The sequence below is a fragment of the Falco cherrug genome, chromosome 3, assembly GCF_023634085.1.
Source record: "Falco cherrug isolate bFalChe1 chromosome 3, bFalChe1.pri, whole genome shotgun sequence".
NCBI classification, from domain to species: domain Eukaryota; kingdom Metazoa; phylum Chordata; class Aves; order Falconiformes; family Falconidae; genus Falco; species Falco cherrug.
The window spans coordinates 35278251-35292539 of NC_073699.1; the positions used below are offsets into that span (position 1 = coordinate 35278251).

At 38.9% G+C, this 14289-nt stretch overlaps 1 long non-coding RNA gene across 4 annotated transcripts in view; it reads left to right on the plus strand.

The window, feature by feature from the left end:
* Window positions 1-6068: 6068 nt before the first annotated feature.
* The window catches only part of LOC129735487 (uncharacterized), a 43763-nt gene continuing 35542 nt past the window's right edge, over window positions 6069-14289 (plus strand). For 3 of the 4 annotated variants that reach the window (XR_008731186.1, XR_008731185.1, XR_008731184.1), the window contains exon 1: window positions 9332-12142. This is a non-coding gene — a long non-coding RNA (uncharacterized LOC129735487). The other variant, XR_008731183.1, reaches the window with a different exon arrangement.

Sequence of the window (14289 nt, forward strand, 5' to 3'; positions counted from 1 at the left end):
TGATGCTATCAGCTCTCTGAGGGGTTTTTTGCTTCCTCTCCACAATGCAGACGCCTTCATTTCTGTTTTGATGCTTATGCTCACTGACCACGATATGGCTCAATAATGACTGATGAACTGAATTAGCTGTGCCATAGCTTTAGAGACCCTTAAAGACTTTTTTTTTTTTTTTTTTAAGTTCCAATATTAAAATACAGTGAAGATAAAAGAACTTACTGGGCATTTCAGAAGTTGTTTGGCTGTTTGGGCACTGCATCGTCAGATCATTTTATAACACCTTTTTCCATTTTATAACACCTTTTTTTTGGGGGGGGGGGGGGGAAGACTGGCAAGATGTTCAGAGCCAGTGCTTCCCTGCTAGCATTTATTCCTTTTAGTGCATTCATTTCTTTGCAATGTTGTGAAGTGAGATCAGCAATTTACCTTTTAAGAAACTGCAATGGTTAATAACAGATTTGTGCAGACATGGGTGCTTATCTAGGAATCTGCCAAAATGGATTCATGCTTGTGTTTCATTTCAGAAACGTTACTTGGTTTCATGTGCTTAGTTAAACATTTCTGCCTTTAAAAAAGTGCTTGTATATTATTAAACAAGAACTATGGTATCATCAAGTATGTCTTAAATTGCTCTTCACTAGCTCCTCACAGACCACCAAAACTAGAAATTATTTTTGAGAGGGACAAACACTGTTTCTCATTCACTGAGGTCTTAAAAGAAGCACACCATGGCATCCCTTCCTTCTTTATCAAAAATCCACCTGTAAAATTGTCTTAGCAGTATGTTATTATTGCAAAAGTGAGTACTTCTTTTCTTATCCTCATCTTAGTTGCAACAATAATTAGCTGACATGACAATTACAAATGAGCTAGTAATCAACTGCAATTTTCAGAGGGAATATCCTTCTTATTTGCTTTTCTGCTGACAAGGTCTAATCCAAAGGTAGTTACAAACTTCTGTGTAGGACCTTCTTTTGCCATGGATTTTGCATAGACAGACACTTTTCAGGGAGTTACAGAGGATGGCTATAAAGATTTCCCAATCTCATATTAACTAGCCGTTGTTAATGTTAACACGGTGTCTCATGCTGACCCTGGTTACTCTATAAAAGTGAGTCAGAGTCCCACAGGTAAAAAGCAAGAAGCATAGTTTGAGTTTCAAACAGAGAGTTTCCGATCAACTACAAACCTCTCCAGGTTTCTGGGAAGCCTACATATCTCAGTCCACAGCATTTTCTTCTTAATCTTGACATAATTAGGCTAGATAAATTCAACTTTTGCTGTGAATCCTGCAACTCATCAGAGCCAGGCATTCGTTCTGTATGTGGAAGGTTATAAGCTCTTACTTTCTGATCAACTTGGTGGGCTTTATTGCCATTTCGGCCTTAAGGGTCGTCCCCATTTTAGGTGTTAATTTCTATTTCAGACTTGAAAACATCATACCCTGCATTTGAAGAGTACATCTAATTCAGGAGGGAATGCACAAAAGCATATATTCTAGAATAGGAATTTTTCATCCTAGTCTCTGGATATCCTGGAGTTCTGTGGACTATTACTTAGGACACCTTTAAAAGGCAAGAAAAGCAAATTCCCATATGCTGTGGCAGGTGTGCAAATGATTCTGATAGGAACACAGCTGTGTGCATCGGCATCTCTGTCAGAAATATGTAGGATTTCACAAATCAAAATTATTTGTAGAATGTCATAACAGAAGCTACTAACACGTGGCTACCACCAGGGTCCAATCAGTAGGCATTCTGCCCCAGTAAGTAAACTCAGAGAAAAATCAGTGTGTTCTCCTTAAACAGCTTGTTGGATGACATAGAGCAGAGCTTGTAAACTACGGTATGTCTCAGAGTAGTTGGTATCATGGCCCATGCATGTTTAAAATCACAAAATACCACAAAAAGGCTTTGTCTTTTCAGAAGACCTTTTTAGTAATGTGTTTTCACATGCATAGGCATCATTACAGTTTGTGATTTTTGCCATATTGTTACCACCAGTTATCACCAACAAGACATTTCTTCCTGCATCATTCTTGAACTAATATTCACCCGTTTAATACTCACCATTCAATATTTAATATTCATTTTATGTTCTACAATTTAATATTCACCACAAACCTTCAGCAATTGTATATAATAGTGAAAATTTATTCAGAGTAGGGTAGGAAGCACTGAACGTCACACTGGTTTGGTCAATGAGTGGGAGAAGGGAAAAGAGAAACATAGCTGATATTCTGCTGTGACATCAATGACATCAAAACAGATGCCAACTGGATATAGCTTCAAAGTAGAGCAATTCCTCTAAGTGTAGGATTATTGTATTTTTACATACTTACTTCACACATCATCTAAGCAGCAATCAAACTGAGAAAAAATTTAAGAGCTACCATATTTTTGATTTATTTCCTCTTGAAAAAATGCTTTACAGGAATGAAGTCTGGATTTAGGGACTTGAGGTATGTGAATCAAAAGGAACATTTTTCTTTTAGTCTAGCTCATTTCTTGACTGAAATAACCATTTCTTTCCTTGGAATATGTCAGTTAAAAAAACCCCAGATCTTAAGACACACAGATTCTGTAGCAAACAGTAAAACTAACTAATAATCCAGTAGTTCAGAAAAAAAAAAAAAAAGAAAGAAAAAGTAGAGAATAAAAGAAAAGGCAGAAAGAGATTAGATAAGACCAGCAGCGTGCCGTTGTGTGGAGAGGGTCCAGTGCCTCTCTGACACCCACATGGAATCATTTCCCATAAAGCAGCAAAGTTTCAGCCATGGCTTCCCAATGAAGGTGGCAGAGCATATTTTGGTGGCTCGTTAGCTGCGCAGTGCCATGGCGCTGTTAGAGCTAGGGAAGGAAGGTGGAACCTGCCAGGCCCAGGCATGGGTCAAACAGTTACAGAAATAAAGCACGTGGGAAAGGAAGCAGGAGTCAAAGGAAGCAGAAACAGGCAGGGGTGCTCAGTTTACTCTTCCAAGTGGCTGAAAACACCACATGCCACTGAGAATATTATTCTATTTTATTTAACGGAATATTTTGTTTAGGTGAAGAGTAAGCTAAGAAATTTCAGATCTATGAGAACAGGTTCTGTGATGCATTATTATGCAGGACTATTTCTCTGAAACAATACTGGAGGTCTGAAAAGATGACAAGAAGGACAGTTATATAAAACATTTTTTAATGCCATTTAATTTCCATGTGGTCATGTGCTTCCAATCACTTATTCAGAAGTATTCGCTCCAGTAGCTGTAAATACTTTGTTTTGTAATCTCAAGATTCTCCTGCTGATTCTTCAAAGCTGGAATAGTTTAAAGGGGCATTTGTGAACTCCATTGAGCTCCTGGCAAAAGTATTCAGAAAGAAGTACCTCAGGCTTCAGCGCTGCTTTCCACACACAACTTCTCCTTATGCAGAGGAGAAACCTTTTTCTGTAAGTGCAGGAACCGCTAACGGCATCTAATGAGCATCAAGGGAAAAATTAGTTCTTTCCCATGTATTTTTTCAATGCTGGTAGAAAAGGCCATCTTGTTTGTGGTTTTTATTAAGAACACATAAATAGATGGTTTTAGAATAGCTACTTTCTGCCTTCTGACCCTTTGCCCTGCTCAGACACAGATCTCTATGTTCAGACAAACCTTCGTTGTCCTTCTGAGCAGAGAGCATCACAGAAATTCATGTCTCTGGTCTTGCCTTAATGTGGGCACAACTGATTTTAGCCAGCAAATAAAGAAAGAAATTAACATCAAGACAGGGGACATTTTTTGTTTACTTAGTTTGGCACATGCTGGCAAGTGAATGCTTGTTATAATTTGTCTGCTACAATGCATATTAACAGTGTGAAGCTATGAAAAGCATGTCTGTTTAGGATCATTTCAGATCTTTTAATGGTGATCTGTGGTTTTCTTTTTTTTTATATCAGCAAAGGAAGGCAGGACTGAACATGAATCATAAAGCGAGAAAAAAAGAGCAACCCAAGTTTTCCAAAGCAATTCTTGATCATAAATGCTCAATCTGTGATCACTGACAACTGACTTTCAGGACTCAAAATGGAGAATCCCCAGATCGCTAGCTGCTGTATTTCTGGATGCAGTTTTCTGCTTTATCTGTGTTAGCAAAGACAAATTACAGGGAAAAGATCCAGAGAGAAACCCTAAACCGCCAGCCTTAGCAGGGTGTTGCAAGACGTCAGCAGAAAGCATGCTATTTGCCCTCGCAGCGGTCAGTATGAAGAGCTGACAGTGCAAGGAGCATGCAGGCCAGAAGGCTGATGCTGATGAGTTTAGGCACGTTGAGAACTGCACAGGATCTGTCTGAACCCCCTTTCATCCCATAAACACATCATTCAAGCTAAACATCCTTTTACACCTCAAAGAGGTACTTCAAAAATCTACGCTGAGCCCAGCCCCTGAACTCCCATGGCTTTCAGTTGGATTTAATGCGTCTGAGCAGGGAATCAGTTCCTTTTCTTTTCCTGTACACAAGGGGATACATAATTTAGCTAAGTAACGTAAAAAAAGCTTATCATTGGTAGAATGGTATAGGGAAAGGGATGGCTCATGTCCTGCCTGCTCTACCTTAGAGCACATCTGTGTTGAGCAGGGGGCCGGGCTCCTGCTTGGAGCTCTCATCCATGAGGGGAAAGTCTAGCTGATTACCCCTAGCAGTGACTGTGTAATAACAGTTAAACTCTGTAGTATTAGCTGTGGTTTCGTATACAAAATATTTATATTGCTTTTTCTAAATTTTTAATGAAACATGTACAAACTTTGGCTGGTAATGCCTGAGAGAAACATTGTGCTTGCAGATAGCTTGGCACGTATGTCATGTAATTTTCTTCTCCTTTTTTTCATTGCTAAAAGCAATCACCAACAGAAAATTTGCTTTTGAACAGTTCATCTGTGCATGCTGTTTATATCTGAAGTTGTAATCCTCAGCTTTTGACTGAGGTCCATAAAGATAGTAATCCTGTTTTATTAAAACAGATCCCTGGAGCTCAGACTCTAACTCTGTTGTTGCTATTGCAAAAGCCGATTAGGTCACACAAGAATACAACATCAAGTGGACAACAAGCAGTAGGAGCTGCTAATCTGTTAGAAATCAAATAGTGTACCCTGTTACACACAACTATGAAGTTGTGGTGGTTTATGTTGTATGTGCTACACTGCTGAATTTCTGGGACTGTAGGCTTAGTTTGTCATTGCACTGAACTTTGTCTTAACATATTCAGGGAATGGAAACTGGCTTTAAACTCACATATAGCCGTAACTGCCTGGGACACCACAGCCATCTTGCCTTCTGCAAGGGTGCTTATCCTAAGGATGGTACTTGGCTCAAAGTCCTGGTAAGCCTGTGTTGTCTAGCTTTGTTTTTAAGACTTTGCATTGCTGAGCTGTACACACCTCACAGTAGTTATATCTGTATTTATATTTAACTGCAGTTTTTTGGACTCCATGCTGCAATTCCTAATGCCTCACAAACGAGAGCTGCTGTAGGACTTGATTTGTGTGTGACAGAAGATAACTGGTCCGGTTTGGATTCCTGTAGAAAAGTGATCTCAGTCTAGCAACAGATTGTCAGAGCTACCTTGCTTTCTATGTGCACCTCATCTCTGCCTGTCCCAGCCACAGAGCAATTCATGGATCTGTTGGGTGCATGGCTCTGATCTGCTAGTGAATGGCTTAAAAAGTGACATTTGATGAGATTTTAGGTGAGGAAACAGTAGTTCCTTTGCTGTGCAGAACACCCTCTCTTGGTACCCTCTCAAAATTTTATTTTTGTTCCTCACTGTTTTCAATAATGTAGTCTGAAAAGAAATTACTACTTCATAGTGTTGAGTAATAAACTACTGAAGAACAAATACAAGCAAAAATGGTTAGCACTTTTGGTACTGTAAAGGCAGAAAATGTGCAAATTAAAATGTTGTAGTATTTTATAAGAGCTCAGCAAACTAGTCTGTTCATTATTTAATAGATTAATCCCTTTAAAAAAGAAACTTTTAAACTTTGAGTGAGAAACTTAACATTGCTTAGAGTAACTTGTTTGCTGCAACAACAATAACATTAAACTGTGTGGTTTATTCACTTCCCAGGATATTTTATTCCATGGAGTACATACCATGTTGGCAGGTATATGAAAGGCAATTTCCCTCTCTCCTACACAGGCTTGTCTGCTTGCTGGGTGGATCTTCTTCAGGGATGTCCTCTGGGGCCTTTATGCACATTCACTTAGCATGAATTGGTGCTAATCACGTACACCACTGAATGACATTTTTTGGAATAAACTGGCTTTTACTGGAATAATTTTTTTACACTACAAGAGCAGCTGCTGCTGCTGGTATGCTCTTGTCTGCTCAACCAGTGTGTGACCCCACAGTCCGAGGTGACTTTATAATCTGAGACTATAGGAAAAGGATTATCCAGAAATGTGATGCTATCTCTGAGCCTGAGGACTTTCACAAAGATCCCAGTAAAGTATCAGTGATGCAAAGTGGTAGGAGAGAAAATCTGCAGCTGAACTCACAATGATGATTTACAAACTCTGTATATCCACTAAACCTGAGTGCAAAAATATGGTTCGCAGTCATCACTTTTTCTGTGTCAATGTCAAGAATGTTTCTGGTAAATAAAAAATGCATGGCATAAAAGACTTGAGTCCTGCAACACAGTAAACAACCTTGAAAACTTTCCTTTTATCTGTTATTTCTAAAGTCCTGAGACAGGCTGTTAAAACGTCTGGAAATATTAATGCTGAATCTCTGTAAAGTGTGTGCAATGGCTATGCATGGAGACAGAAAATTGATTCAGGCAATATTAATGCCATCTTCCAAATAAACGAGGTCAAAAACATTTTAAAAAGGATTAATATTTCTTCTTCTTTTATTTAAGCAGGCAAGGACATGATTTAGCTAACACTCTGACATGGATGCCTTATCCAGACCAAAAACTATGCTACTTCATGTTGAAACATAGCAAGAATGAATGTGTCGGTTCTTAGTTATATTTTTACTTGCTTCTGGGTTGCTTTTTTCTATTTCTTTCTAGGATATAATCCCACGCCTAGTACAGGAGAGCACAACCTGTGTGAGGTTTTCGATCCCCCAAGATTAAGCTGTTGCTTCTGGGACAAAGATAGGAATGATAAAGTGGTTCATCTGGGAGGCTCAGACTACTTTTTTTCATGCAGGCATGTGTGCAGGTGCTGCTCAAGAAACAGCAGAGCAGTTCAGCTAGCAAAACCAGTTGAACAGTCTCTGGACTTTTACCACGGACTATCTGCAGGAGTGTCTGAGTCAAAGATCAATGAGGTCAACAGGGCTTTTCATTTTGCTTCAACAAGGATTAGAGGAGGTGTTAGGGTATCTTCTTGACCTCTCTCCTTAGCAGAAGCCCAGTTTGGGGGCAACAGGGGGTAATCCTGGGTTTTCTCTGTGAGGCAGTAGTGAGGACCACTACAGGCCAAGGTCCTCTCTCTGATACCAGCTGTCTGCAGCTGTCAGTGCTCCATGAGAGTGGAAATGAGTCTACATATTTTGACAGCATAACCAGTAGGTTAGGATAGCATGGTGCAAAATTAAAATTAATTTCTGGCTATTTGGTTCAACTACATTTGTTGCTGAGATTAAGTCAATAAAAGCCATGTGGAAATGTGGAAATCAAGACCCTGATACTTCTTCTTTGCCTCATTATAAGGACACCCTAGATTTTCATAAGGATGTATGACACTCTGCATATTTCAGGTAATTTGTACCGCACACTCCTGGCTGATGAAATAGCAGTAACCAAAGTGGTATCTTATTCTGTCTCAAGAGAGAGACAGCTGCTTCAGAGATGTTAGCAGGACAGCTTGTTTCCCTCTTACAGCGTCCCACTGTTCACCTCTGCTCTGCTTTTATATTTAAGCGGTCATACCACAGGTTATCCACGGAACTGAAACTAGCTTCATTTTGTCCACTACCTGATATCACATTATGCAGAGTGTTATGAAAGATAAGGAATGGGAAGGCTCCTGTCCTACTGACCTATAAATAAAATGTTTATGTGTTAGGGCAGGATAGGTTTTTTGGCCTCAGTATGATAAAATTATACAGACTAGCCCCAGCAGACTGTGTTATCATAGATGTGCAGTGGTACGGAGGTAACTCAGCCCATCAGAAGAAACAGATGAGCAATAACCTTGCAAAAAATGTAAAGTTTGTGGAATAAGATATTAAATATGCTTTATATCTCTCTAGCCCATGTGCATACATGCACACATTCCATCCTGAGGTTCAAAGCAGGTCATTTCTTCTAACAGAATTATTAAATCCAATATCTTAAATACCTTTATAATTTTACTTTCTCCTGGCATTTTCAAAAATACTTGGTTTTTTTTCCTTAATTCTCCCATTAATATGAGTGAAACTTGCAAATTCAGAACACTTTTTAATATATTTTTCCCTGAGCTTGCACCCAAGTAGGAGTGGAGCTTTTGCTATTTTGCACTGGATTCTCACAATGAGCAGAGTGGAATAGGAAGGACATATCTACAATTTATACATTACACATAACGTAGGCCTTGTTACAAGCCCGTTCTTAAGCTCCAGTTCCCTACACCAGGGTCTGCAAATGAAAACTGCCTAATATACAAGTAACTACAGTAATGCAGCTGAAGGTATTAGTGATCCTCTGTAATTACACAACATTCAAGAAGTCACGAACTCAAGCCTGCTAAGCAGCACGGGTGAAGTTTCTACATAAGGGATCTCCTCAAGGCAGAAGATAGGTTAAAGAATATTGGCTTTTCCCCCAACCAATAACCTTCTTTTAGCAAATGGGGTATTTTTGCTAATGATAAAAGGTACGAGGAAAATTGGCTGTTGTTAAATCAGCTTTAATTAAACATAGTTAAAATTCTTGCCACTGACCTGAGCAAAAGAAACAAACCACGTAACAGATCACCCACTGTTCTGTGTTATTGATCAAGCAAAATGGATAATATGTAGCTATCTAATGTAGCACCTCATGTACTCAGAGCTGTGAACTCATTCACAAAGAGTAATTTATTTGGTTGTAGGAAAAATCTTGTAGAATTAACAAATGAATCCTCTCTTTTTCCTCTGTTCAATACTACCAGCACTGCCCTTTGTGCACAGATAAGTGCTACTTCACTTGAAATGTAAAGAAATACCATCCCCCAGCTGCCTGTACCCAGGCAGTATGCCATTAAGTGAAGCATGCCAAAACAAAGGTTTCAGCATAAAACAGCAGAAACTTGTTGCAGTGTGAGTAACAAACATGTAGAAGCCCTGCTAAACATCACTATGTTCAGTGCTACCAGTAAGGTAAGGGTAGTATATACACTTGCATTTCACAAGTTGTTATGCAATGTAGAGTAAAAGCTTTGAACTGCCAACTTCAGAGAATTTGTAATGGTTTAAACTGCACAGCAATTATATAACCATAGGCCTTGAAGGATTTCTTAACAAGTAAACCTCCCCCCTTAGTTACCAGGATTTAATTATTAAACCTTAGCTTCATTAACATGATGGTTCCCATCACTTCCAGTGTGCCTCTAAGCTTGCTAACAAAATTTCTTAGCTACCAGAGGAAAATCTGATACTGTAACTAAGAGCTGACTGCAAACATTAACAGGGTAAAATATTAATTCTCTCCTGCTGGAAAAATTCATAAGAATTTTTAAAAGAGGTGGGACTGCATCAAATTTTAATGACAGTGATATCAGGTAGCAAAAGCTCTACGCAGTTTATGCAACCAAACCTTTACAATAAGCTGCAACCAAAAAACATGTATCTGACTGCCCTTTTAACAGTGAAGATTTTAATATTGACATTGAAGCAACAACATTTCCCACAGAAATTACATTTTCTTAATATTTTTGTTTATAAAACTAGGGTATCTGGTTAAGAGAATATCCTCCCTCCAAATAATAGAGTCTATAAATATTTGGTTGTCTCTAAAAGAAACACAATAATCTATCAGCATAAAAGATTCAATTCCACTAAATACAATATGCTCTTTAAAAGCTTTATAATGCCAAATCGTTTCTCAAATCATTGCAGCTGTCAATAATGTTATGTACTATTCTTAGCACAGAAATACTGAACTTATCTCACTTAGCTCTTTCAATTATAGATTTGCCAGCATAAGGAGGCTTTTGTTTTTAACAGGGGGTTGAGTATTTTGTAGTCTGTATGTTGTTATGTACAGTATTATTTCCAATAATGATAATGCTTTTATCTGGCAGGCTAGCGGCTTTATCAATGCCATTGTGAAACAGAATGTGCCTTCTCCCACTGATACTTCATAAAATGCTGCGTTTCTCATACCTAAGGTAGTTTTAAGCTGCCAAAATGTTTGAAAAGTTTTGGAAATTGTGATTTTCTTGCTTAAAGCATAACATTAAAAATTCTGTCATGAGCTGACTGTAATGGACTGTTACAGTCCTTAACATAATGTGACGCTTCATGTTATGCAGTAAAAATTAGACGTTATGTTTCCTGTTCAGCCGCAAGTTTCACCGAACCCCGTGTATGTGTTCCAAATAACATTTCTATTTTTCCATGAATCTAGATCATTTTATGTCTGTAAGAGTGTCAAACGGTACTGCTGTGTCAAGTAAGGAAAGGGGATAATGATCCTAAATACTTCATAATTAACATTAAGTAAAAACATGACCATATGTTTATTTTATTTGCATTCATAAAAAAAGAGAAATATCTATTATCCCATTAATTTTATTATTCAGCTGCTAATAAAGAAAAAATCAGACACATCAGGTACAGGTGAGAGGGGTATACACAACCATACCAGCTTCTATTTGCTCTTGTAGCCAAAGCTGAGCTCCACAAAAAATGGGAAGCACCCCATCAGCCATGAGTACGTGGGCTTGCTAACAGCCAGGCAGTATACTTGGTGAAGAGATAGATTTGAGTTCTTTTTCTCTGTGAGTTCCAGATGCCCTTTGGAAATGACATGCCCCTGCCTGAATTCACCATTTGGTCACAAAGTATAGGTTGAAGCAGGGGAGAGGAGATCTTCCCAGCAGGGTCATGACCCTGCAAGGAGAGCCAGCTTCATCCAGCCTTTCATATGGGTCTTAATTCCTTGTGTATTGTTTACCCTCTCGCCTTCATTAACCTGTTTGGTTGGTACAGAGTGTAAGTTTTCTGAGGCAGACAATTCCCTGTCTGTATGTAGTGCCTACCATGATACAACCTCACTCATTAGTTGGGTTGCTAGACACAGCAGCAGTAACTAGAGCAGCCACCTGTTACTGGACATGTAATATTAACTGATAAAGAAGACATCCTGCACTGTGTACACCAAGAAAGATGCAGCAGCAATAAGGTCTTTAATTCTGTTGAAGGAAGGTGTTTGTGCTCTGTTGGTATTCTCTGATACTCTGAACTGAACTCATTCATTACCATTCAGGTCTTCTGCTTGCAGAGAACAGCTGAATGAAAGACATGTTTCTTCTTCTAATCTTTTTGCTGCTAACGTGCAGAAATTAGGGTTCTCATGTACATATTTTACGTGGCAGAAGAGATAAGAACCAGCAGATAAAGTTCAAAACGTCAGTGCAACAAGGTTCAACATGTCCTCCACTTCAGTAAGGGACTTATCAAGAACAGGGAGCAGTAAAGAGGGCAGCTGGCTTTCCAGATAACGTTCTTAACCTTATAGGACCTTTCAAAATATAATGCAAACATGCCAAGGGTTATTTCTTTCCGATTTTTACTTTTTATTTTATTGTGACAGAGTGGGTACAGTATCAGTACTGACATGTCCTTCTATTTAGGACTGTTACAAAAATGAGGAGACTAGAAGGGCTGACCTATAGGGCTGACCTCTATATCAGGAGTTCTTCCCATTGCAAGCCAGTCATAATGGTGTCTCCATATCTTTCTGACAGCAGGAACTGCTCCATTTCCTGTAACAATAATCTTCTGGAACAGGGCAGGAAAAAAACAAACCTCAAAGAGGTGTTGCAGTCCTATCACTCACCTTTCTCCCTTGGGTTGACTTATTCTTTCTGGAGACCATGGAGGTTGCAGCTGTGTTCCTGACAACAGTCATGCTAGAAAGCAGAGGGGTCCTTTCCCCCATTAACTACGTTGGTTATTACACAGCCAGTTTGGCCCTCAGGTACAGAACCTCACAAATATAATTTCATAAGTGAGAAGTTCAGTTTTGTGTTGGTACTGCACTGAAAATATTCCAAAGCAACATTGCAGAATGCGCATGTGTTTTAAGGCAGGCTTGGTGGCAACAGTGTCCTATCTAACAGTCAAATCAAAATCAATGGCAGTATTGCCTTAGTCAGAACTGGGTAAGACTGGAACATTGCGTGGATGTTGGAATAACGTCTTTCTTTTTTTATTTTTAATTAAATGGTTGACTTGTCCTTTTGAAGTTAGGGGAGACAGTTATTATTTCTGTAAAGACTGTATCAGCTTTTGAGACAAGGATCACTACCTGAGAAGGTAAATCTTACTCTGCGTAGCAAATGTATTTTAAGTCAGCTGATCTTGTGCCCATCAAGGTTGAGTGCACTGGCATATTTCCACCTCATAACAGTACCTATTCTGCCAGTGTCTGAAAGATAAGAAGTACATCAGGGAAGTTTACAACGTGAAATTACTCATATCTTAACAATTATCTAGGGAGTTACACTGAAAAATAGATGTTGCTGCATAAAATTTGAGTTCCTCTCCTGAAATCATCTATATGTCCCCTGTGTGCCTTTTGCATACACTAGCAAGTTATACAGACTTTAAAAAGAGAATCATAATTATAGGCAAGACTGAAAAAAAAATAATCCGTCACAGCCTTTTCCTTTTAGTGACTTCTGGATCATTTTTTTCCAGTCAAGCTGACATTTACATTTTAAATAACACTTTGTTCAAAATCACCAAGGTATGAAATAGTTGTCTTGCAAGGAACAAAAATAGCTTAGCGCATATTGTCGAAAGAGAAACAAGAGTTTCTGTTATAAAAATATGTCTCATATTATTTGGCTGTTGACCTCTCTTGTGTGATCTGAGGCTTCTTAACTAGATTCTCAGAAACTTATCATGCCGACTTGCTACTGGAAGCCGCTAACAGCTCTTACACCCTCAACTTCATACTGGATTTACATGGCAATTGATTCTACCTTTATATCATCTGTGTTGTTAATAAAGTTTTAGTGTTTCATCACTAGCAAGGTGAAACTGGGAAAACTGTAATATTTTGGGTTCCCCTGTACAAGAAAGAAATGGACAAGCTGCAGACAGTTAGCACAGATACACTAAGATTAGGGAACTAGCACAAATGCCTACAAGGAGAAATTAAGAGTCCTGGGTTTATTCAATATGGAGAAGGCTAAGCGGAGATCTAGTTGTCTCCAGTGACTAATGCGGAGTTACAGAAAAGAGAGACAGACTCTTCCCAGAGGTGCACAAGGAAAGGGTGGGAGGCAGTGGTCTCAGGCTGCAGGGAGATTCTGGTTGAATATAAAGAAAAAAGAATCCCTATGAGTGTTTGGAAGCACTGGAATGGGTTGTTCAAAGAGGCTGCAGAACCTCTGCCCTTGGAGATTATCAAGTCATGACTGGGAACGGCCCTGAACAACATGGTCTAACTTCAGATTTAGTCTTGTTTTGAGCACAAGGTTGTCTTAGATCTGTCATTCTAACAGCTACATAGGTGAAACACTCCTTACACTGTCCGCTTCCTACAGATGCTTCAGGAGACTTTCAGTATCTTTCAAATCTTGTTTATAATGATGAGTCATTAAAGCAGTGTATGGACGAGTGTCCTTCTTTACTCCAGCCTAGACTAAAAGGCATTCAAAATCGAGCCTACCACCCCAAACTCTCTTCCATCAGATGGCAACTAAATTGCTCATGTCACAGATCTGTCAGACAAAGTCACTGGAAGTATAATGCTATGTTAAGTAGAAGTTTGATCCAGACCCAGAACAAGAAAAGAAGCCAAAGCAGTGCTGGCTTTCTAAGTGCTAGCTATGCAAAATATGACTCATGTAGTGAATGCGTTTGCCATCAGTTTATGTAACACAATTTTTATAACTTTTCTATGGCTCGGGAAACATCTTTCAGCCTTACCTTGAGTGTACACACTTACATAGACCATGTATACATACATACATTTATACATATATAAGTGTGTGTGTATATATGTACATACGTATATGTATCTGTCCACATATGATATGCACATAAAGAGATATAGTGTGAGTAGATTCCTGTGGTGCTAAGCTTTGTAGGATGTCTGGAAATGGCTGAGCTCAA